Below are 24,177 nucleotides of genomic sequence, written 5' to 3'. Positions count from 1 at the left end.
CTTCAAGAGACTTCAAATGAGAGCAAAGAGAGGAAGAGCCTTGTTCTGGGAAAAAGTTTTATTACAAGCTTTTATTGCTGTAACTTGTTAGCTTTATATTACTTGCAATGCCCGTAATGAAATCATTCCGACATATTAGAGGCGAACACGTTGAGATATCGTGGTCTCGCTGGAATTTTTACGGCTATGTGCCTTTGCAAATAATCACGCCTCCATGGCAGGCTCTAAACCGTCTCGAAAAATGAGAAATTTGTCGACATCACTTCCATAGTTTTTTCGTCTTCTTTCTTCTTCAAGCCAGAAGGCGTGCTACCTTGAAGCGACATTTTTGACGGAGGCGAAAGTGTTTGAGGCACGTGTACGTAAATTTAGCTGCATGTTAGAGAACCCCCGGTGGTCGTAATTTCCTAAGTCCTCCACTACGACACGTCTCATTATTCTTGGCATAGTGTTCGGACGGTAAACTCCAGATAATACTAGTGGTAATATTATTGTTGTTATATTAATCATGAATAATATTATTAGCCAATGCAGGCATAGTGTTTTGATATTTTTAATTTATTCACAATGTACCCGAATGTGACTGCTTTAAATTGTTTAGTATGTATGTCGCTATGTTAATGGTGTCAATGAAAATGCTTTTTTGCATTCATTGGAGTATCTGGAATACATTATCATGCACAAGGTGAAACAAAGAACATCGATACACACCATGTTTTGATACGTATAACACTCACACGCACAAGTAGTAGGGTTCAATACTCGCTAAAGCTGGGTAAAATGAAGTTATAGCCTTTACTTTTTGGCAGGCGCATGTCGACTGCTGGATATTGTTCATTTCTGTCTCATTTCTGTCTTTGTGCTCTATTAATAGCGTATTACCTATAAACGTAACATAAGAACACCGTTATACCAATATAGCACAAACCATCTCATTTCCCGTTTGTTAAAGGCGCCACAAGTATTGAAAGTGTTTTGTACTAGGTCTCCGTACCTGACAAATAAGAGAAAAGGTAGGCGTTTTGTACCTACGCAGGCACACTCCGTGACAGTGTAGTTAGGAGATGCAAAAATGTTCTTGCTGTTTGTGCAAACAGCCTTTAGAGTTGCAACACAGTAACCTCTGTTTGCAACAAAATATCATGCGGGAAATTCTTCTGGACATGGTCGAGTAATTGGTAGTTTTTAACAGTACCTTTGCTTTTTTCATCAACTAAAATACAAAACAATGTGTTTGTTGTAAAAGTCCTCATCCCGTAACTTGTACCACTAACTAGCAGGTCAAAGTCACGTTATGACAGAAGAAATCTAGACAAGCATTGGTCACTGGATTCACGATGAGTGTTCATCATACTCATATCAATTGGCACATATTCAACAAAATGATGTCGGGAAGCAGTGAACAAAAGTCACCATTGAAAACATGCTGCAGTGTTTTTATGTTTAGTGAAAATTCCCTGATTATCACTATTTTCAGTATACCATTAGCAAACCCTGAAGGTGTTCAATTGCAGAGGATCCATAACAACGTGATACTCATGAAATCCACGCTCTTACTAAGCAGAAAATCAGAATATACCTAGGATCATAAAATGTTTTTTTTTATAATTTCGTATGTGCGTTTCTACAACGACTTTATACGTATCACTTAAAGTTTTTCATTTCTAGGTCAGAGGCTCTGTTCTTAAAGTGATCTATTCGCGTACTTTGACTTATGTGCATCTCCGAAACGGTTAGGTGCTATGCATTATTCCGTGGTCCCTCACTACGGTGCTCCCCGTGGTGATTTTGCCACGTAATATAGCATACGTATATATTTTTTTTACTTTCTTAGGCAACAATTTGAAAAGTGTTACCAAAGGCTAATCTCGGCGGTGGATTCGGAAACCTTATTGGCCACATGGAAATTACATAAGTAAGGATGCCTGGGTCTATGTACTGCTGGGGCCTAAACCTGTAAAAACAGCGGGGCCGCGAGGCAATCCTTGAGGTGCCACTCTATTTCGAAGGTATCAAATAGATATGAAATATTAAGATATCAAACAGTCAATTGAGCCTGGGAAGGCCAAATTGATTTTAGGTAAGTTAAATGAAGTCTTCCTTTCTTTATTTTCTTTCTTTCTTTCTGTCTTTCTTTCGTTCTTTCTTTCCCTCGCTCTTCGCGTCACTGCCTTTCTCACTTTCTTTTTCGAGCTCTTTTCTTCGCGCTAGCTCGCTCGTTCATAGAAGCTAAATGATATGGTTTTCACAAATGCTTGTTGAACAATACTGGACGGTCAAGGCACTCGCAATTAGACATTGTGTACCATTGTTACAGCGCACGACACTTATTCGAAAGAACATAAGTGGCACGTTGTTTATTCCGGGTCAGCCAGAGCTTCGGCAAGCTGGAGCTCGCAGCGCGAGCGTCACGTTGCCAGCGAGCCGCGCTTCTTGCTGGTGATGATGATGTTAATCTTCTTGAAAGTTCAAACGATCAGGCGAGGGGCGCTTTCGCGTAGCGCCGCAAAGGTTGAGTGGCCGGAGTCGGTGAGTCTCTAGTGCTTTCGCCCGATAGTTCTTAACGGGCTGATAGCGTGTCGTTGTCGCATAATTCGTCAACTAAAACGTCGCATCGTCGCGCTTGGTCGAAATGCCACCGTTCCATTCCCTTAGCCGTGTACACTGTAGCCATGCGCTTGCCCTGATGGTCCTGCATGATACTTGGTATCCACCTTTTCCGTGGCCGAAACGTACGTGTCCAAACACGCTGTCTGACCAGCCATCGGCCTTCTCGTTCGTTGCATGGCTTTGCTCTAACAGATTCTGTGTTCGGCATAATGCAGTCAAGTTTCGTTCGTATTTCATTCGTATTTCGTTTTTCTTCAACCTAACTTCAACGTTCTTACGGCTCACTCCGCTAAACCATCTGATTGGAGATGATAAGGTGCTGTCGTCAAGTGTTTTACCTGGTTCTTGGCAAGGAAACTGCGGAATTAGAAACCCGTGAACTGATGTCCATTACCCGTCACAAGAGTACGTGGTAGACTGAACCTCAAAAACTTTGCACTCAGGACCTCCACTGTACCTTCTGCTGCTGCACATCTCGTTAGAACTGCCTCCATCCACTTCATTTCGGCATACACAACTACCTATACCATGTTTACTTCAATGGGACCTGCATGGTCGGCGTGCAACCGGCTCCATTTCTTTGTCATGGGCCATGGTACATGTGTTAGTGGTGGAGGCATCGCTGCAGCCTGTATACAAGCAGCACATCCACGCGCCAATCGCTTAATCTCACGGTCTACACCCGAAAACCAAAACAAGGATCTTACAATATTCTTCATGGTCGCCATGCCTGGGTGTGTTTCATGAAGCAAGACCAATATGCGCCGATTTAGCGCCGCGGGAAGCATGATGCGGTGTCCCCGGTAGACCAAGTGTAAGTAGTAAGTGAGCACAACCTTCTTGCCGAAGTATGGCCGGAAGCGGCTCTGCTTTTCAGACAGAAATTTCGGCCAGCATTTCTTAATCCAGAATTTAACTTGCTGCAGCAAAGGATGTGTTTCTCTGAAATGTACCACATCGCTGACGCTAGTCACTCTTTTTTCCAAGATATCGAGCTTTTCTGAACACCAGTGGCTTAGTTCGAGAGAACGCCGCGACGTGGCGTACCGACCTTAAAGAATTCAGAAGTCCCGCAATGACGTATGCAGTGACGTAGCAACGAATATAATATAGAAAATAAAGTGGTGCACACACCCTGTGACTGTTGCTTCACCTCAGTGCACAGATAAAAGTGTGCGGTGCGTCGGCGTTATCTCGATGGTGACGACTGCCAATGAATTGGCAGTTTTCCTAGACATACCGTGCCACACAGCTCCCAGCATTCCGCACGAAATGTCTAACCGTCATGGACGCACCCCTTGGTGGATAAAAAAAGCGTGCGTCTTTTTTGTTTGTTTTTACTTTCTGCACTGCCGTATCGGCTGGGATATTAGAGAAGCACGCAGCTTTTGCGGTTACGTCTTCGCTGAGCGTTAAGCATTATGCTTGGCTACGAACAGGCCATTGCGGTTGTATCGTGTGTGTGTGTGCGTGTGTGTGTGTTTGTGTGTGTGTGTGTGTGTGTGTGTGTGTGTGTGTGTCGCGCGCTACCTAAGTTATGCTCGCTTGCTGCTTGCGTTACGTTGAAATAAAACTGAATAACTTTGAGAACGATATAAAGGGGGTATGAAAACAAAGTGTAAGATGTGTATTTTTGTTTTCATTAGTTCTTGTCGAGAAATGACACTCAGAATGTAGGCAACCACTATACATAGCCTTCAAAGATTACAAGAAGGCGTTTGATTCAGTAGAAATATCAACAGTCATGCAGACATTGCGAAATCAGGGCGTCGACAAAGAATATATAATCATTTTGGAAGAAATCTGCAGGAGATCAACTGCGCTACCTTAGTGCTTCATAAAGAAAGCAACAAAATACCAATCAAGAAGGGTGTAAGGCAGTGGGATACAACCTCCCCAATGCTATTCACCGCGTGCTTACAGGAGGTTTTCAGAGGCCTGTAATGGGAACAGTTAGGCATAGGAGTTAATGGAGAGCACCTTGGAGAGCAGCAAGCACAGGACCGAGTTGACTGGCGGAACATGGGAAAGGACTTTGTCCTGCAGTGGATGTAGTCAGGCTGATGATGATGATGATGATGATGATGATGATGATGAAGAAATGACGCTGCCACCCCCAGCTTGGTGCTGTCGAAGCGTTCGTGGCTCAAACTTACACACGCAGTCAAGCTTCCTTTCAAACTGCGCCATGATTTCAGTGTCGCACGAATATTTTCGCTCGCGATCGAGGCCAGTACGGACCAAGTTAGGTTCAGAGCACGGTGTAAGAATAGTTTGGGTGATAGAACGCCACCACTCTTCGCTTCGAGACAAAGCTCTGCTTCTCAAACCTGTCAGCAGATGGCGCTAGCAACAAATGCTCCGCCGGCGCAGCAGAGCCGCTAGAGGTCGGAGCCACCCTAGCTCAAGCTCAGTAAAGTAAGAATCCAGTTTCCCTAGCTCTGGCACCGAAGGTCGCTTTTATGAAGCAGATCGTTCATTAAATATGTTGTTTGACCTTACTGCCTTATAAAAACGTATGAATAAATTCATTAGGCTTGCAGCATTCAGGGTTATGTAGCAAAGGCGAAGCAGCGCACCTGTGGCAATTTCCTAGTTGTCTGGCTGATATTTGCGGGGGTGACGGGAAGTTTCTGTGAAACCACCTATTACGTCAGGAAATTAGCGCATTATTTGCAACTTCGTCACAATCGCAGGCGGTTAAGATTACAAGCTGAGTTTTGAAGACGATAGTTCTTTCTTGGGGACTTTCGATGGAAACATTTTGGTCTGTCTGTTTGTCTGCCTGCCTGCTTGTCTGTCTGTCTGCCCGTCTGGCGGTACTTTTGTCTGTTTGTGCACCCTAACGATACCTTCAAAGACATTAAATGTCCAAACCAATTCGCAGCGCCCACCAATATTGCTCAAGGTTTAACGTTCATAGTTGTGCGATTGTCAATTAAAAAGTAACTATTTCGCATATCTGAAGCGCCATAACAACACTTCGAAGTTTGGTATGTTTGCCTTTATACTAGAAGAGGCACACACAAGTAACTCTAAGGAATGTAGCGTTTATCGCACTGCGCTGAAAGTGCAACGTGATGCTCAAAAAGGTGCTTCCAATGCTTTGCTACGACGTCACGGTGGTGGCACCTGCCCGTCGCTTTGCGTTCTACACCTTATCACCTCCGAGACTGGCGCGCATATTTCTCCGTGGGCTGCACGCCTTCGTTTTCGAAGATAACTGCCAGATGGCGCTTGTGTCTGACGTACCCCGATGCGCTCGTTCGCCTCCGCTACACACTCGAGACACTAACGCAGCGCCTCCAGAATACCATTCACCAATGTTCTTGCGCAGAACATCAAATAAACGTTTTGTTCACTCTCTCCAGACGCAAGATATGGTCTTTTGACTGCATTTGTGGCGTAACATGCTGATTTGGAGCCAGTTTTCTTTTCCGCCGCCCTCGAGGCCTTTATTATGCGATAACATTAGCGTAGGCGGTAAGCGCGCAAAAAATTTAGGGGATGAAATTAATCCACATGGAATGCTCACTACGTCGTGGCTAAATAAGCGGCTAGTGAGTCGTGATATCCCATTCAACGATTTCGCTTTGTGTAACTTCTAATGTGTATACATCTTATTATGCGTTATGACTTCCTTTACTTCATGACATGGACACACACATTTGCGTGCGTGAAAATCCTAAAATTCATTTTTTTATCGGAGCAGCAGTACATTTATAAATGAAACACTTAACAGACAAACCCGAAACAAACGGTACTTCAATGTACACCATGATCACAGTACACACAAGCACTACTGCTTTTATCTCTTGCTATCGATCACAAGCACACAAGCACAGATATTACACATATAGATTTCTCTTCTCCTGAATCAAATATACTAGTTTCGAAAATTTGCGCGTCTTGATTCTTTTTTAAATGCTCATTTTTTAGCCACCTGCATAATTGCCGCATGCGTAGGCACACGTAATGGTGCAATAGCTTGGCAGAAACTTCTTTGTGAGCAGCACATGGAAACTTGAAGTTGAAATTTTTAGCACTGCATCGGTCATGTGATCATATACATCTCTCTCCCCAGCATGTTTTGCGAAGTGCTCCTCAGCCTCTTTAAACAGAAAAAATAGATGCACATTCGTATGCGCGATCCACCCTCTGGTTTTGCAATTTACCAAGTCGGCTTCTGGTAGCTATAAAATGCCTTTCTGCCCAGAACATCCCAGAACAGGTTTTGAGTGGCAAGCTTTCGTGACACAAATCCAAGGTTGAGGCCTTCTGCATTCAAGGGTGAGGCATTCAAGAATGAGGCATTCAAGGGTGAGGCCTTCAAGGGTGAGGCATTCAAGGGTGAGGCCTTCTGCAGCAAAGCGACGATTGAGGGCATCAAAAAGATCATTCATTAGGAGTGTGAAATCCACAGTTGATTCCACATTCTCAAGCCGTGGTGTGCCTCTCCGTGCATACAAAAAATGCCCTTAGCAACTTAGTTGCTAAAACTTTGTGTGGCCAACTTCACTCGCATTTTGAGCATATGTGATAGATTAACATGCGAGTAAGTCAACTTAGGACACACCCTAAGCTCTGGTGCGTTTTTGGTGTCGGCAACAAAAAGTGCATCATAGCATGACCCCTTCACAATTTTCCCATTTACTGTCAATATTTCTTATCATAAAGACGATTTATAATACACTTGAACAAGTGAGGGGTATTTGCCACAGCATACACTTATCTGGATGAATCTAGGGGATGCTCGAAAGCATTTACAACATGTCCTAGAGCACTGATTAACCCAATCTGCTTCCACATTGACCTAGTGGTAGATGCAGCGTCACAGACCACACTATCAACATAAACTCTTTCCTGCTCTGAATGCACAATGCACTGAAGCAACAGCTGTGCAAGAAGTGTACCCTTTGTTGCACCTTTTGATGCAAATACTGCCATTGGTTGTTAGTAGCTGTCAGCAAAAGGAGCAAAAGCAAACACTAGACCAAGGTCAGCCAGCTCATTTCTTTGTCCACCTTGGTCTCCATAGTCAACAAGACCAGCATATGTAATGTTCTTCGAGTTTACAGTCATCTCTTTCCTGACCTGTATCTCATCTAAAATAAGCATCCCTCTGCATTGAAAAGGTGTCTTCTTTACCAATTTAATCTTGACAGCTTTAAAAAAGTTCTCATCAAAGCCACATTAGAGCCCCATCATGTTTATATATCTTCTAATGGTGGTTGTGCATGGCATCGGCAATATGTTAATGCTTCGTAAAAATGCGTAAGTAGAGGGTCTCCTGATGTTAAGCAAGAGGCATAGGAGTAGCCAGTCATCTGTATAGCACCTGTTATTCTTCGTAGTGCACTTAGCTGCAGATATACAATATTTCACAAGAAAAAGCTGCATCAGTGGAATATCAAAAGCTTGGAGTTTCTTTTCGATATCCTCTTCTTGCAGTTTCATTATTTCAGATTTATTTCTTCTGGTTCTTTAGTTCTTTGCCGTTTGCGCTTCAGTAGCCGTGCTCGTGCCTTCTTGAAAATGAACCTTGCTTCACGCAAGGCGTCAACATTGTGTTTCTTTGTAGGCGACCGTAATGTGATTGTGCGCGTTTAAAAAGTGCGCGGCTCCATCAGCCAGAAGAAGATGAAGATAACGCTCGGTTGCGGCACGTGTGGGCGGGAACATTTTGGTTCTATGACGTCCCACCATGGAGATTTCAAGGCCCAATGAGAGAGTCGTTGCTCCTAGAACGAGAAAATTGCACCGTTCCAGGAAGGACACGTAACGCTTGCCCGTGTTCAACCTGCTGGGATGTTCTTGGCTGAGGATTGAGTGGTTTTAACTTTCTGTCTTAGAGTCCGATTCTATAGTTTATCTGTTTCTGAGTCTAACCATATCTCTAGTGCTCATGTCGACTACTTCTCCTGGCCAGGCGCGATCCGCCTGGTCAGCGTCTCTGCCTTCTAATGAATTACCGCTAGACTCCTTTTTCCGCAGTGGTAGCGACAGCATTCCCGTGGCACTGGTACCTAAAAATGGAGGCTTCGTCAGACTTACAAACCCTCAGGCCTTTAAAAAGGAACTTAAGACAACTTCAAACCATTTCCAGACCATCACAAATATGCGCCCATTTGGGCGAGGAGGTATCGTGTGTAGGTCGTCGGATGAGACCTGTGTGCAGGATCTTCTCAAATGCGCCTCCTTTGCTGCTATCCCGGTGAGTGCTTTCATTCCGGCTCACCTTGAATGTACCAAAGGCCTTGTACGGGGAGTCGACTCCAAGCTGAGTCCAGCATAGACCCCAGACAGGCTCTCTGGAGCAGGCGTAATTTCAATTTACTGGTGTAATCGCCTAGTCGACAAAGAGAGGGTACCCACCGAGTCTGTCATCGCGACATTTGTGAGCACAAAATGCCCGTCAGAAATTAAATTATGGCCACTGATCGTCCGAGTAGAACCCCTGGCTTCTCGTCCGATTCAGTGCAAGAACGGCTGGAGATTCGGCCACAGTGTGGGAGGATGTATTTCTAACGTTCGTTGTAGCACCTGCGGAGCGAGCCATCCTTCAAGCAATTGTACTGCAACAGTGGAAAAGTGCTGTCTGTCTCTGTGGGGACAGTGACTGCGCCGACAACTCTGACTGTTCCGCTCGTTCCCGGGAGGTTCAAATCCTAGAAGTTATTGACCGCCGCCGCTGTTCTTGAAGGGAAGCCATTGACATAGTTAGAGACAGCCCTTTTGGATACTCTGGTATTACAGCGCGCTGCACTTCCAGTATGGACTCAAACCTATCGCAGGCTATTGAAACTGCTGTGGAAAGGCAATGAGTAAGGCAATAAATAAACTGATATCTAACCTTTCCGACTGTTTAGTGCAAATTCTTTCAAGTCAGATTGGACAAACAGTACAGACTAGTACAGAACCTCCAGTACTGCACATTACCAGTGACGCCACACAGCTACGCAATGTAGTGTTGGACGAACTTTCTGCATCTGCAGGCAAGGCTAAGCAATCAGGAACACAGTTTCACTTAGACCGACATTCGCCTCAGCCGAGCACAAGTACTGCTACGGATATGGAACTCGATATACGAACTAATAAACGTACCAGATCCCCTATCTTCACCGATCTTAAGTCCAAATCTAAACGGAATGAATCAGCTACTTCGCGTGAAGATGCTAACAAGGGCGCGACATGCACCTCTGTGGTGCGCTGAACACCAAAGGTCAGTTGAGGGTACTACAGTGGTACTGCCGTTCTATATTTTCAGCCTCAACCAACTTAGATTACTTTTGCAATAATTTTATTTTTGATATTATAATTCTCCAAGAAACATTGGCTCACACCAGATAAAAATTTACATCTTGCAGGTTTTCGTTCTTTTCGAATAGATCGCCCATCACGTGGTGGTGGTTTATTGTTCCTTGTATCAAGTAAATTATGCCATAGGGCGAAAATTTCTTTCAGAATGTTAGACTTGGATTGTGAATTATTAGCATTAGACTTGTGTCTCCCCGGATACCACCCTTTTTCAATTGTAAATTGTTACTTCCCCTCCGGTGTGCAAAGCACGCGTTATCTTGACAGCGTTTTGGTAGCATGTAGAAAGGAAATTGTACTCACAAGGGACTTTAATTCACATCATTTGCCTTGGGGTATAAGGACAGATTCTTGTGGTAGGTGACTGTGGGAATCGCCTATTGATCACAACCTGTCCTGTCTGAATGAAGGTCATATAACATGTCTGAGGTCAAGCTAGCTCATTATTGGATTTAACGTTTTGCTCCAATGCAATCAAGGTTTTGTTATGGGTTGTTCTGGATTCGGCAACTAACAGTGACCATCTTGCTGTAGTTTTTGACATTACTTGTCCAACAATAACTTCAGGTCAGCCATAACGCACATACATCAACCATAGCAAATTTCAAGCCTGCCTCTATTCTGCCATTTCCAAGCTTGGAAATGCCAGTACTAAGGAGATTGCATCTACGATTGGTTCAATGCTGGAGGGATCTAGAAAAAATTCTGAATTTTCTATTCCATCCAATAAACGATCCTCCTCTCGTTGATGGAACGATGAGTGTACGCGCGATTATAGAAGACGAAAAGCCGACTGCAAAAAAACTTCTTCTTAATCAGAGCCCGACAAACTGGAAGGACTATCAATTCCTTGCTGGTGTACAGTGAACCGCGCGAAAGAAGAATACGACAGTAGACATTTTGATTATCTTTCTAAATCAAAAATAAGCGTGCTTTGTTCGCTTATCTTCGGACAAGAAAAGTACTGCCAGCACCTTTAACGTTGCAGTCATGTGTCTTGACGCCGGTAAAAATCAACACCTCTCTAGAAGACATAGCGCAAGGTTTAGAACGCCGCTTCGCTGCTAATGTTTTGGCTATTCACTCCATTCTTGTAAACTTGCATGAATTTCCAGAAGTTTCTTTAGCTGAATTGAATCAGACAGTATTATGCTTACCAAGAACGGCTCCCGGACCAGATGGGATTACGAACTCTATGTTGAAATGTTTACTCCAGGAATCGCCTAATCTTTTGCTAGAAATAGTGAATTATACGTTAGGGAACGCATGGATACCTCCAGAATGGAAACTTGCCAAAATTGTATTGTTGCTAAAAAATGAAAATGATGCATACACGTTCGATGACATAAAGCCGATCACACTGACATCAAACTTAGTGAAATTGGTTGAGATAATTATCAATATACGAGTTAATGAAATTATTACCATGAGGTCAAATTTAAGTCCTTGTCAAATTGGGTTCAGGGCTGGTTGTTCAATTTGGGATGCCCACGTTGATTTAGAGAGTCGGCTTCAATTAGGTCGGCTGCATAAAAAATATGCAGCCTTAGTTACCTTAGACATCGCTAAAGCATATGATACCGTACAGCACTCTATTTCGATAGATCGATTAGAATATCTTGATTTTCCATCGTACATAGTAGCGTGGGTTCACAATTTTCTCGCAAACAGGAAATTTTATTGTTTTAAAGATGGGTTTTCATCATCAACTCATACCCAAATGAGGGGAGTACCGCAAGGCTCGGTGCTTTCCCCGGTGCTATTTAATTTACTATTGAGCATCATTCCACGCAAACAGGATATAACAACTTATGTTTATGCAGACGATATCGCATTTTTTTTGCAATGGCAGATAACATTCAGACCTTATATGAACGGCTGCAGACTTACGTTTATATATTGGAGAGCTGGTTCGATGGCAACAGCTTTTTACTTAATCCGAGTAAATGTGCCCTTCTTGTTTTCCTGCTGCAGTACAGTGTGAACATCTTTCTGTTTTACCATCATGAGAATATACCACAGGTGGAATCTGTTGAATACCTTGGAGTAATTTATCACACATCGCTTAACTGGCGACCTCATATCAAATATATCGCCGGAAAAGTTGTGCGGGCCATTGGCATATTACGTAGGCTAAGCAACTACCACATAGGTATGAGAAGAGACACATTATTAATGATATATCGCATGTATGTTCGTCCTATTTCGGAATTTCGTTGTGTACTTTTCTCTGGAGTTCCAGCTTACAAGTTGCGGCCTCTAATTCTTCTGGAAAGAGAAGCTTTGAGCTTATGCCTTGGCCTTCCCAAAACAGTGTATCTCGAGTCGAGGGTCCCTCCGCTTTCTTGTGGAATTCGCCTTCTGACTGTTCAGATATTCTTAAGAATTTATGAATCACCAGTACGACATTCAGAAACAGCCTTTATTTCCACCCCGGAATAATTTTTTGGTGCTAGATGGCCGCAATTTCACACGCCACAAAATATATTCGTGCAAAATTTACTGGAGCCTCTAAACGTACGTACATGCGACATCATGCCGAGTCGTGATAATTCAGCCTTGGTGGAAATTCAATTCGACAACATTTTTTCTAATAATGACAAATTACTTCCCCATAATATTTTGAATGGTTTACTACAAGATCACCTGCGCCGTATTACAACGAACGCTATTATTGCTACAGACGCATCGCAATACGACAAAAAGTCAGGGGTTGGTATTTTCAACCCGATTTTAAATTGGATTTATTTTCTTCGACTACCCGCTTTCATACCCATTTTTGTGGCCGAGTTTCTGGCAGTAGTGCTTCCCTTACGCATGTTATATACAGAAATTACATCAGCTGTCATAATAACAGATTCCCTATCTCTCTGTGCAGCGCTTTCTGTTGGTGCTGATAATCAGGGAACAAAGGCGCTCCGTGCACTAGTACCTGTGCATTTGAGAAAAGTACGATTAGTTGGGGTGCCTGGACATAAAGTTTGTTTTTGAATGAAATAGCCAATTCCTTAGCTAAGTCGTCAATCAGTGAACCAATTTTACTGCTCTGTCCATCTTCCGCTTATGTGACTGCTGCTCGATTCCGCAGACGTACGCTTATGCAAGTCTTTAAAGGTTCAGCGCTAACAAACTCTACAGAATATCGCCATTTATCATATCCCTGGCGAAGAGACATTTGCCGCACTCGAAAACAAGAAGTAGCTATCACAAGGCTGCGTTTCCGGGTACCAAATCTAAATTTCTATAAACACAGGTCTGCTCAGGCATCTTCGCCACTGTGCGCATTCTGTGATGAACTGGAAACAATATACCATTTCTTTTTGACCTGCAGGCGTTTAACACATTACGAAAATTCTTATTAGAAATACCTTTGCGTGGTGTTGGTATGGACTTATTTCTGCCTGTCATTTTGTCTTTTGGAGCTTCCATTTCTGGTTTCTCTACTGGGAGTGTATGCGCGGCCGTCCGGGACTTTATTGATGAAAATAATAGGTTGACTAATTAACTAGTTTCATTATCCTAACATGTCCACATAATTGTATACGTATAAAATCACATTATTGCTCTATTCTAAGAATAAATTCGTTTGTGTAAATATTTGTATGAATTACATTAAGCACTACACTTGCCTAGGCTATCGGTAATCTTTATGTTATACCTCCATCCTTCCAAATCAGAACAGTAAATTTTGAAACCACTCGGTTCTTGGCCAATCCCCCACAGGGGGTATGCGCCACTAACAATAGAACAACAACAACAACAAAAACGACTGGGTACCACGAAAGTTGAGAATCTCCGATCGGGACGAGACAAGTGGGGCAGAGTGGAAGCAGAAGCCTGAGCAGAGCAGATCAAGGAGAGTTCGAAGGAGACGGGGCAAGCGAAAGGTCGTCACCGGACCGGGCGCTGAAGATGGGCCGTCGGGCGTCGGACCCGAACCTGCAGGGCTTCAACCGGCCAAGGCCTCCTGTCCTCATATTCCCGCTCGAGAGGGCCGTGGCCATCTGGTCCTGAACTCCTACCCAGGGCATGTGGACTTTAGTTCAAATATGCGAGCAACAGCCGTCGGGCTACGGGCCCGAGCTGTGCGCCCAGCTGCCTGGCCAGGTTGACCCTGGTTCCCTTACGCGTCACCACCAGCCTGCGTTCTCTCGTCACCGATGGGTCCACACTCCTAAAGCCAGAGACACCACGTTCCGGTCTGGTTTCTCGACGTGTCGTCAGCAGCCAGCGTTCCTTCATCCCCGTCGCGTCCTGAAGCCAGAATCACCGCGTTCCGGTTTGCTCATCACCGCCGTAAGACTGAAGAGATATCTTGCCCTACTCCACCGCTCAGCCCCATTCGGACGTTAGATTGAATTGAACACTTTGAACTTCTTTGTTGGGTGTTGATAGATTGATTTCGCCGTGTTCAGTTGACTGTTTATGAGTTTTTTTCGTTTTATGGGGGATTTTCGTCTTTTTACTTTTCAATTAAACTTCTTGTTTGAGTTTTGGTACAAAGGGCTTTGTGTCTTTGTTAAGTCTCTCGTAGGTTTAAACCTTAGAGAGCTCTTCTTACTAAAAATCTAAAAGAACCTTGCATGACAGCGACACAGACAGTCTGATGCGCTTCAGTGGTCGCCGTTTTCTGCTTGAGCAGCCTGCCGCTTTGCATGAATTCTGAGTGTATCAAAAAGACTGCTGCATGCACGACATATGCTTCCTTTCGGTAACAACACTTCACACTTTTTATGCCTCCATTAGCTTTGGCAGTCAATGAAAACAGACTCAGGGGCCACAGAAGGAAAGTCTTTCAAACTGGGTCCTGCAGCGCAGACATCTACACTGTCAACATTTTTCAAGATACGTTCAATTTGCGATGCCGTTGCAGCAAAATTATTTAAACCCATTCACACCTTTTATGCCTCCATTAGCTTTGGCAGTCAATAAAAACAGACTCAGGGGCCACAGAAGGAAAGTCTTTCAAACTGGGTCCTGCAGCGCAGACATCTACACTGTCAACATTTTTCAAGATACGTTCAATTTGCGATGCCGTTGCAGCAAAATTATTTAAACCCATTGCGCTACAATCAATCGGCTTGCCAAATATATGCACTTGGACAGTCATGTCTACTTTCACATGCACAGTTTTTCTGTTGAAAAACACACATAATCCATCACTTGCGCGAAGCACAGCGGCACCGTGGAACACGAGGTCATGATACTCTTCCAAGTCAATGCGATGAACACCCCAAGATGGCTTCGGAAGGCACAAAGTTGATGCAGCGCAGAACATTTCATCGAAAGGTGAAATGCCAGGGTCACTTGCCGGAACGACATCGCTGTTTTCGTTGACTTTAGCATCTGAATTTGGGGCTGTTGCTGCTTGCTGCTCGGCTTGAAACCCGCTGCTGGTCCTGCCTGTGCTCGCAGAGGAAACTGCGCGGCAAGTATGCCGCCTCAACTGTTTTAGAGGACTCCCTATCTTGTTAGTCAAATAACTAGGCGCTCCTTCGAAAATAGATCGGACGGCGTCCTTCGGAAGTCCTGCTCTTCTGCTGCCAGACATCAGAACGTGGCCATTGATTTTTGCAGACCACGCTTTCAATATAACATTCTGGGCGAAATGTTTTTCGCACACACCATCTGTCCGTTGAAGGACGCGGTTCTTGCGAGGGATCGCCAACCTCCATGCTTCAAGCCTGGCTTAATCTTGCGGTGGCGTAAAAAGCGAAAACTTTTCTTTTCACGACATCTTTGTAGTAGGGTACAAAAGCACTTCCCCATCGCGGAGCACACTAGCACACTGTACAACGAAGGATGTCGAAGTGCCTACTTACGCGAGCACGTTCAGAAGAACAAGCGACAACATATCCAGCGTGAAGTGAAGGGACACAAAGAATGCGGCTGGATAGCATTAGCAAGCGGCGGCTGTGGGTGGCTAGTTTAGCACACCCTCTCTGGAGAAGTTTCCTAACCAGAACAGCATGCGCCTTTCCCCACGAAGCCTCCCCATGCGCCATTCTCTCGCCTAAACCATTCTTAGACCGTGGTTCAGAGGTTAGCCACTCAGCGATCAAAAGTTACCTTGTAGCAGCGCCTCCGACTATGTCGTGATCAAACCTGCGATCAAGCACGCCCGTGTCCGCCTGTCGACGCTCCGCGTGCTCCGCACACTGCAAACCCTATCCGCGCGAGCAAAAAAAGCAACAATATTCATGTCAGTGAAAATTTACGGTAGAGTAGAACATAAAACATTTTTGAATCAATTAAAATTTTATACCTCTAAATATATGGTAAGGTAGTTTAAGGAGTTTTTAACTGAGGAAGAATTTTTATTGCCTACTCAGTATCATTCTTCAAGTATATATTCCAGGTTACGAGGAGTTCTTGAGGGAGCAGTCACCTCGCCTATTCTTTTTATTATATTGCTACGAACTATTTCAAGTCATGATTAAGTATACAGACAGGTATATGTAGGCGGCTTATCTTTTTTTTTTGCGTCAGACAGTGATTTACAATCGCTATATATTCGCTCACAAACGTATAAGTTAGCAAACAATAATTGGTGGCAGGCTATTCATTTAAGTCTTTATGTTTCAAAGAGCGCAATTACAGTTTTTTTGAAAACCCGGTCACTATTATCTAAAATAACATGTAACCTGCGAAATATATCACACATAAACTCGGTAAAATATCTGGGAACATCTTATGATAACCACCTTTCTTGGCATACGACCGAGACAGCAGTACGGGCACTAAGAGTCTTACAAATGCTGCGCAGCAGTCGATCAGGAATACGGAGAAAATCACTGATTATGTTTTACAAAATCTACATACATGCAGCTTTTCAGGACACCAGTGGTTTAGCCCCGTATTAAAATGTTGATGTGTTTTATATTCTTGTGCACCGGCTTATAAATTGTGTGCTTTTGTACTCGTCAAAAGAGAGGCCCAAATTTATTTATTCGACTACAGAAATTCACAGCCAATATAGTCCTCTACTTAGAAAAGAGGCTGTCCTCTATTTTGTGCAGATTTATGATACTAACTGTGCATTACATTGTAAGCATTTATGGTAATTTCATAAAAACAAAACACATTTTCGTGTATACATGAGCATGAGTTTTTTTTATTTTATTGACTTCCGTTTAATACAGCGTGATTGGGCTTCGTAAAAGCACTTGTTGGACCATTAGATGTTAAACTTAGTGAAGTTTCTTGCATCGGTAATGAAAGACAACTTTTAGAAAATTGGCAGCATATCCACGGAGTGAATGATGGCGAGTGGGGCGAAGCATTCGTCTGTCCATTCGTTCTTGCTTCCGTCTGTCCATGCGTCCGTCTGTGTGACCGTCCATGCGTCCATCCGCCCGTCTGTGCGTGTGTTTGTTCGTGCGTCCGTACCTGCGTTCGTCCATGCATCCGCCCCTGCGTCCGTTCAAGCGTCCATCCATGTATCTGTCTGTGTGTCCGTTCATCCATCTATTCAACACTCCAAGTACCACCATCTTGCATCATTTCAATATATATTCCCCATATAGGAGCACTGCCATCCAGCGGACATTCCAAGGACTAAACGAGAGGTGGCACACGCACATTTTCTTACGGCTTGCGCTTCGGGTCTACTTCCCACCTTTAACCACCTCGAGTTCATGGTATATACTATAGTTCATTGTATTCATGACACTGCGGCCCAACGCTCACTAAAGCTTGCTAAAACCAAGGAGGTTACGCCCAGCGAGGAAAACGTAGCAACCTTTTCCTGTCAGATAAAGCTCAATGTACATGCCAATGGCTGCCAATGGAGATCGCAGCGTGCGCGTTCACTAAAAGCCGAATGCTCATGTCTCTCATTCCCCATTACCAGCCATTGGGATGTACATTTAGCACTATCTTTTATTGTTCAACAACGCACAGAAGAAACCTCTCACTGGCACCACCTTGAAAGTCAAAATGTTTTAGTTGTTACATACTACAACGGCTACGAGGGACGAACGGGTCCCGCTTTAAGGAGCTTCGACCCTTAAACGTATTTCAATATATATAATCAAATCATGCAACAATTTTGCCTTATCGTATTGCCACACTCCATTTCTCAAGTTTTGTTATCGCCCGAATACATTACCCAATTCTCAGCGCAAACCGAGCCTGCAGTTTTAGAGAAGCTTCAGGGCGGTAGTAGATCATTTAGATAAGATCACACCCACTCCGCGAACTGTAGATTATTCTAGAACCTACGCCACCACCAGCGATAACGCTAAAACATTCGATGGCAAGAGTATAAACGGCGATGCAATTCGCCGCTTGTCAGTAGTTGATCGACGGCCGACGCTCCGTCGGCCGTCGAATGTCCGACTTTCCGCTTACTGGGCATAGGTTCGCCCAAATAAACAATTTATTATTCGACTCGCAGTGTGCTCTATTCGTCCACGTCACGACCCCGCGACATCTGGTGGAGGTGCTGTTTCTTCCATGCACCAGACGCCTCTGTCAAGCCGTGAACCCAGCCCACGCCGTGAAAACACCGACGCCAGCAACGAGCAGCGAGTTAGCCGCAGGCAAGAAGGTCTGCCACCAGAGTACGGGCTTTTACTGGACAAGGCTCAGAAAACCAAGACGTTGACATCGACCACGGCAACCATGTAAGCGCCTGTTCCGCCTGCACCACTCCTGCTCCGGCAACCTAAAGAGCCACCAACTTTCGGCGGTTCGCCACTGGAAGACCTGGACAGCTGGATCGAAAGGTTCGACCACGTCACCGCCTTCATTGACTGGACAGACGATGACAAGCTCCGGAATGTGTATTTCGCCTTAGAAGGTGGTGCTCGGACTAGGTTTGAGAATCAAGAGCGAAGCCCTACAACGTGGGACATTTCTCGCGCCAGGTTTCTCACTACTTTCGCAAGTGTGGTGCGCAAGTAGAAGGCCGCAGCTCTTCTCGAAACCCGCATGCAGATGCCAAACGAAAACGTCGCGCTATTCAGGGAAGATATGATTAAACTCTTTTGCCACATAGTGTCCGACATGTCCGAGGAGCAGATCCGTCTGCTCATGCGAGGAGTAAAGCAGGAACTCTTCGCCGGGCTGATCAGAAACCCGCCAAAGACGGTCCCCATATTCATCGCAGAAGCATCTACGATAGAGAAGATGCTCGAGATGCACACGCAGCAATATAACCGTAGCTCCTCGTCTACAGGCTACGCCGGCATTGAAGCGCTAGGAACCACTGACTTGCGTGAGACGATCCGAGCGATCATGCAAGCAGAGCTACGAAAATTACTTCCTTCAGCACAGCCTCACATAATATCCATCGCGGACGTCGCACGCCAGGAGATCCAGCAATCGCTGGGCCTCCTAAGCCTCAAGAGCCGCAGCAGCAAGTTATGATCTATGCTGCTGCAGCCCGCTGCCACGCCCCTCCTCCACGCGCACGCCAAAACGCCACCCCATCGCACTTCAGTCGCCAGACGTCACCACCGCCACCACCCCCACCGACGTCCTACCATTCGCCAGCGGGCCAGCGCAGTGCGCCGAGGAAAACCGACGTTTGGCGTGCACATGACAACCGCCCGCTCTGCTAACACTGCGGCGAGGCCGGACTCACTTACCGCCGTTGCCAGTACCGACAGATGGGACTGCGTGGCTTCGCCCTCAATGCACCACGTCCGCAGCCAGGGGAACAGCCAGGTGACATCGCCGACTACCTGACAGGAACTCGGTGGACACCACGAAGCTCTTCCCGTTTGCCGTCGCCCAGCCGCCGCATGTCACCGCACCACCAGCAGTACTCTGGCCCAACTCAGTGTTGGTCTCCTAGCCCGCATCCGGGCAACCAAGGGAAGCAGCCGATGGAGGTACGGTTGCTGTGCGACGAACTACCGAAGATCATCCTCCGATGACTACGACGCCGCGTCGGAGCTTTCCGAACACGACGCCAACCAGGCAAAGTCCTGATGGCGAAACATCACTTACCGAAGGTAACCTGACTACGCAACATGGAAGCAGCGGAACAAGTCGACGCAGCCGTGACCCGACGCCAGGCCCTAACTGTAACGCGAGACGGCGAACTAGCGACCTCGACGTTCTTATCAACGGCCTCAGTGTGACCGCTCTCGTCGATACTGGAGCCGACTGTTCCGTCATCAGTGGGCCGTTCGCCGCGAAGTTGAAGAAAGTTAGGATAGCTAGGGGTGGCCCCGAAATCCGCACAGCCGGAGGTCATCTCGTAACGCCTGCAGGAACCTGCACAGTGAGAGTCACCATTAAAAGCCGTATTTATCCTACAGAATTCGTAGTCCAACAGCGTTGCTTGAGAGATGTCATCCGTGGAGTTAACGTCTTATGCCTCCATGGTGCTTTCATCAACCTAAGAACAAAGTCGATAACGTCATGCACAGAAGAAGCTCTACCGCCGCGCACGCCGTCATGAAATCATGCCTCGAATGTGCTGGAAGAACATGTCGCCATTCCGCCTTGCTCCAGCATCATTATTTCAGTCGGCGCCCCTAAATCACCAGGCTTGGAAGGCGTCGTTGAAGGCAGTCATCATCTGTTGGTCACCCGCAATATTTGCGTCGCGAGAGAACTTGCAGAGCTGCGGGGAGGCAAAGCAACGGTTATGCTCACAAATTTCAGCAATGAATACAAATACGTGAACAAAGGAACGATGGTCGCATACATCGAAGAAATCGTGGAAGCCACCAGTGCTTTCGCCCTCATCGATTCTGCGGAACCTGCTCAGAGAAACCAAGCCCCTCCCTCAGCTTTCAACGTCAATACCAGCCTTCCGAACCATAAGCAAGAACAACTCAAGACGTGCTGCTGCAATACGAATATTGCTTTTCATCGTCGTCAAAAATTCGGCAGACGCCAATCACAAAACATCGCATCATAACTGAGGAAAATGGCAGACCACTCCGTCAGGGTCTGTACAGGGTTTCGACGTGAGAACGGGAGGCCGTAAAGACACAAGTTGATGAAATGCTACGGGATAACATCATCCATCCGTCCAAGAGTCCATGGGCGTCTCCTGTGGTGTTAGTTAAGAAAAAGGATGGAACACTACGTTTCTGCGTCGATTATTGCCGCCTGAACAAAATCACAAATAATGACGTGTATTTTCTCCCACAAATAGACGACGCACTGGATCGGCTCCACAACGCTAAGTATTTTTCGTTCGTGGACCTCAAAAATGGCTATTGGCAAATCGAAGTCGACAAAAGAGGCCGAGAGAAGAATGCGTTTATAAGACCGGAGGGCCTTTTAGAGTTTAAGGTAATGCCCTTTGGACTCTGCTCAGCGCCTGCAACTTCTCAACGCGTTATGGATACAGTACTGGCAAGATTGAAGTGGCAGAATTGCCTTGTGTACTTGGACGACATCGTCGTGTTTTTTTTTTCGAGTTTTAATGAGCATCTTTGACGCCTTGAAGCTGTACTTCAAGCCATCAAGATGTCTGGACTCACACTTAAGCCAGAAAAGTGCAGATTTGCGAACGAGGAGCTCATGTTCCTGGCGCACGTGATTAGCAAGTCTGGAGTTCGTCCCGATCTACGGAAAACAGCCGCCATTGCCCACTTCCCGCTGCCCACTGACAAGAAGGCGGTGCGCCGATTTCTGGGCCGGCGCGCCTATTATAGGCGCTTCGTGAAAAGTTTCGCCCACATCGCCGATCCACTCACTAACCTTACTAAGGCCGACGTGGAGTTCAAGTGAGAAGCGCCGCAGGAACGCGCTTTCCAGGAGCTTAAACATCGCCTCCAGACACGTCCGTTACTTGCCCATTTCGACGAGTTCGCCGAGACAGAAATACACACTGACGCATGCAGCGTAGGTCTCGGCACCGTTTTTGTGCAGACGGCTGACGGACTTGAAAGGGTTATTAGTTAGCCAGTCGATCACTATCCAAAGCAGAAGCCAACTATTCCACAACAAAAAAGGAGTGCATCGCCATCATCTGGGCTACGTTGAAATTTCGCCCCTACCTCTACGGCAGGCTCTTCAAAGTTCTGAGCGACTACCATGCCTTGTGTTAGCTAGCTACCTTGAAGGACCCTTCAGGTCGTCTCACACGATGGAGCCTGAGACTTCAAGAATGTGGCATTACCGTCGTTTGCAAGTCTGGCAAGAAACACCCCGACGCCGACTGTCTCGTGTGCCTGTCGACCAACCACCGCCCGACGACCCGAATGACGACTATTTCTTGGTAACGATAACTGCCGACAACTTCGCTGAAGGACAGCGGACCGACCCTGAACTTAAGGCTCCTATAGAATACCTCGAAAGCAGGACCGCCGAAGCTTTAAAGGTATTCAAACGTGCACTTGCGTTGTTCTTCCTACGAAATCTGCACCAAAAGAAAAACTTTTCCCCGCTTCGAGTCAAGTACCTCCTTGTGGTGCCTTCAGCTCTACGACAAGAACTCCTGTAGGCCCTGCACGATGATCCGACGGCAGGGCACCTTGGTGTTTCCCGCACGCTCACGAGGATACAAGAAAGGTACTACTGGCCACGTATTACCACCGACGTAACTCGTTATGTGAGGACATTCCGGGACTTTCAGTGACGCAAGACATTGCCGACAAGGCCAGCGGGCCTTCTGCAGTCAATTGAACCACCTCGCCGACCATTCGAGCAAATTGGTATGGACTTACTGAGGGGCCGTTCCCGACGTCGGCTTTCGGAAACAAGTGGATCGCGGTAGCTACCGACTACCTCACCCGCTACGCCGAAACAAAAGCCCTGCCTAAAGGCTGTGCATCCGAGGTAGCTAAGTTCTATGTCGAAAATATCGTCCTCTGTCACGGCGCCCCGGAGGTCCTTATCACCGACAGAGGAACGGCATTTACTGCTGACCTAACTCAAGCGTTCTTGGCATACAGCCCGACAAACCACCGCTGGACGACAGCGTACCACCCACAGACCAACGGCCTCACCGAGCGGCTTAACAAGACGATCACTGACATGCTGGTCATGTACGTCGACATCGAACACAAGACGTGGGATGCCGTGACTTTCGCATACAACATGGTGGTGCAGGAGACGACGCAGATATCTCCATACAAATTTGTCTACGGAAGGAGCCCAGCAACGACGCTCGATGCCATGTTACCCAACGTCACCGACGAAGGAAACCTCAATGTGAATGAGTACCTTCAACGCGCCGAAGAAGCCCAACAACTCGCGCGTCTCCGTATCAAGAATCAACAGACGACCGACCGCCGCTGTCACAATCTTCGACGACGCTTCGTGGAATACCAGCCCGGTGAACGCCGATACGCCGACGCGGACTCAGTGAAAAGCTTCTGCGACAGTACTTCGGACCGTACAGGGTGGTTCGACATCTCAGCCCACTTGATTACGAGGTTATCCCCAACGGCATCACGAACTCTCAACGACGCCGATCGTGACCTGAAGTCGTCCCTGTCCTGCGCCTCAAGCCGTTTCATGCACGTTAACAAACTAAAACAGTTTTTTTTCTATTTTTGCTGTATCGTAATTTATTCATTGTACTTTCTTGCATTATTGTTGTACCTTCATCTTTAGTTGATGCATCGGGACGATGCCTTTTTCAGAGGGGGGCAATGTCACGTTCCATTCCTCAAGCTTTGTTATCGCCCCAATACACTACACAATTCTCAGCGCAAACCGCGCTTGCAGTTTTTGAGAAGCTTCGGAACTGTAGTAGATCATTTCTATAAGATCACGCCCACTCCTCGGACTGTACAGATTATTCTAGAACCTACGTCACCACCAGCGATGATGCTAGAACATTCGATGGCAAGAGTATAAATGCCGACGCACTTCACCGCTTGTGAAGTTGATCGATGGCCGACGCTCCGTTCCCCGCTATCAGTCCAAGACTGCTACTGTAGTCCGACTTTCCATTTAGTAGGCACAGGTTCGCCCAAATAAACAATTTATTATTCGACTCACAGTGTGCCACATTCGTCCACGTCACAACCCCGTGACAATATAATAAATAGCTTCTGATGATTGATTGATATGTGGGGTTTAACGTCCCAAAACCACTATATGATTATGAGAGACGCCGTAGTGGAGGGCTCCGGAAATTTAGACCACCTGGGGTTCTTTAACGTGCACCCAAACCTGAGTACACGGGCCTACAACATTTCCGCCTCCATCGGAAATGCAGCCGCCGCAGCCGGGATTCGAACCCGCGCCCTGCGGGTCAGCAGCCGAGTACCTTAGCCACTAGACCACCGCGGCGGGGCAATAAATAGCTTCTGCAGATGTATTTAGAGC

This window comes from Rhipicephalus microplus, chromosome 6 (genome assembly GCF_043290135.1).
Source record: "Rhipicephalus microplus isolate Deutch F79 chromosome 6, USDA_Rmic, whole genome shotgun sequence".
NCBI lineage: Eukaryota > Metazoa > Arthropoda > Arachnida > Ixodida > Ixodidae > Rhipicephalus > Rhipicephalus microplus.
The sequence above is the reverse complement of the archived record's forward strand: the minus strand, read 5'-3'. Positions refer to the sequence as shown.